This window comes from Haliotis rubra, unplaced genomic scaffold (assembly GCF_003918875.1).
Source record: "Haliotis rubra isolate DU_JTF1 unplaced genomic scaffold, ASM391887v1 Scf1409, whole genome shotgun sequence".
Classification (NCBI taxonomy): domain Eukaryota; kingdom Metazoa; phylum Mollusca; class Gastropoda; order Lepetellida; family Haliotidae; genus Haliotis; species Haliotis rubra.
The window spans coordinates 173,944-176,428 of record NW_025765347.1 but is presented as its reverse complement, the minus strand read 5'-3'; positions in this window follow the sequence as shown (position 1 = coordinate 176,428).

The window sequence follows — 2,485 nt, the reverse complement described above, 5'->3', positions numbered from 1 at the left end:
CTGCAATAAATCGGCTGTGTTCGGCCTTGGTATGACATTATTCAGTCTCCTCTGAATTTCATCCAAAAGATGTTCAGTTGGGTTTAAATCAGGACTAACGGGTGGCCACTGCATAATGTTGACACCGTTCTGCTGTAGGAAGTCACGTGTATCTCTGGCAGTATGAGCCCTGACGTTATCATGCTGGAAAATGTTGTTCGCTGACGTGCGAAATGTGGTATAACGTGGGGTCTGACAGCATGGTCGATGTAGCACACCGCTGTGATGCCGCCACCCCTCCCTGGACCAAGGTTTTGGAACACCACAGGACCCACTCTCTGGTTCAAGCCTATTCCACCCCATACCATGATGCTAGCACCTCCCCACGATTCTCTTTCCATAACACATTGGTCTGAGTAACGCTGGCCACATCATCGCTGTATTCTTGTTCTGCCACCTGCAGTTGATACGCAGTACCGACTCTCATCTGTGAACAGAACAGTTCTCCCATGTATTGCCAGTTTTGGTGTCGTAGGGCAAACTGGACGAGGATAGGTCCACGGTAAGGTCTACGGCAATAGAGGTTCCCGCTGTTAAGACGTCGGCATACTGTATCAGTACTGATTGGTCTTCCGTGTGTTCCCACTGTCTGGCGTGCTGTTTCGGATGCCTGCATGAAGGGATTCTGTACATTCTGTCGCACAAATTGGCGGTCTTGTCGTCTTGTGGTCACCCTTGGTCTGACAGTAGTGGGGCAATCATATGTGGTGTTGGTGGCCCGGAAAGTTGCTGCAGCCTATACATGGATCCGAACGTCGACGTGGAAGTGATTGGCAACGGCTTGTGCAGTGTGGCCAGCTTCAAGTCTTCCTAACTCCTGGTTCCTCTGAGCTGTCGTGAGTTTTGGCATCCTGCTGACGTTGTAATGTGAATGTTTAAACCAGGTTTGGGGTGCATTTTATAGGGCTGGTCCTTGTGAACAGCATGTGCAGCATGAGTTGCATGAAAAACATTGAGAACACTGTACCATCTCTGAGATCATGTTGCGTTTTTGAGACCATTTCCTGGGTTCCATTCTGATTTTGGGAAGGAATGTCTTTGCTCAGGTAAAGTTGGAGATGTTGTCAAAAATATACAATCAAAACATGAAATGAGTTAACAGTTGTCCGTTTCTGCCTAGGAAAATTCCAAACTGACGTTTCTTTTGCTGCTTAGTATAGATTACTGCATTATAAGATGGAGAGCATCGACCATGATGCAGATCTACACCGGCATCGCTTCGTATCTCCTTCCCATTCCACTGGACCATCGACAGTACCTGGGCAAAGACGTCAATGCAGATCCGTTCGTTAGCCACGCCTTGAGCGCCATCAGCTGTGAGCTGTACCACCGGTACAGCATGTTACCGGCTCTGCTGACACTGGAGATCATCACGGCAAAACATTGCTGTTTTAAAGATTTAAAAAATCATAATGATAATATACAATATGATGGATGCTGTCCCCGACGAACAGACAACAATGACGATGAACAACCCGGAGGAGGATCTATCATTGCCGCTGCAAGTGATTGATACCATAAACAGAAAAAAAGACCCCCAAAAAGTAGCTGCCGGTAGAAAAGGCTGGTTAGCCAAAAACAGAAAAAATAATAAAAAACATAGACAATGGGCCCCGTACGCCATAGCAGCAGTATGCATCACCGCTATCACTGCATTGATATACAAATTCAAACCACTAACCCAGCCACTGCCGCCACTGTATCTGCTGCCGTCACCTAGACAACAATTAGAAATAAACTCGCATATCAGGTTGTAAATAATTTTTTTCACTCGATTGAACAAAACATGTGCAAAACATGTGCATGCTCGTGTTCGACGTAGGACATGCTCATAAAGCAAGGCATCATTCCGGAAAACATATTGAAATAATAATAATTAATAATAATATAGATGGCCACGATTGCGATGATGGTCGGTGGGGCATTAGTCAACACACTGGCATTTTTGGGTAGCAATTATCTCATTTCTTACCTACGAACATCCAACGCAGCAAGCCGAGATAGAGCCAGAACGGAAACGTGATGATACAGCTTTAGAGCAATTACAGGCCGCACAAGCTGAGTGCACTAAATAACGCATGCAGAGAATGCATTCCGCCCACGATTTCATCCAACTCCGGTGGGAAAATCACACTGTCAGCACTTTCAACAGCGTCGAAGAAGCCATGAAAGACTATTACCTCGCCATGGGAAAAAGAGTGGCTCCCCTGGGAGATGGCCCCACCCTATCCAAGTATTTAATGCCTTCTCTGAATCAGAAAGACAGAGAGCTATCTTTGTTGTGCTGGGCATAGCCACGACCGTGATGATCGCCATACAATTAGAATAAAAAAATATTTACATGTGTATAAAAATTGGACGACACGCTCTGTATCATTGCAAGTTTGTGCTTTGGGGAAAAGCCGAAACGTTAGGTAAATGCCGGCGGCTCCGCAAAATAATTTTT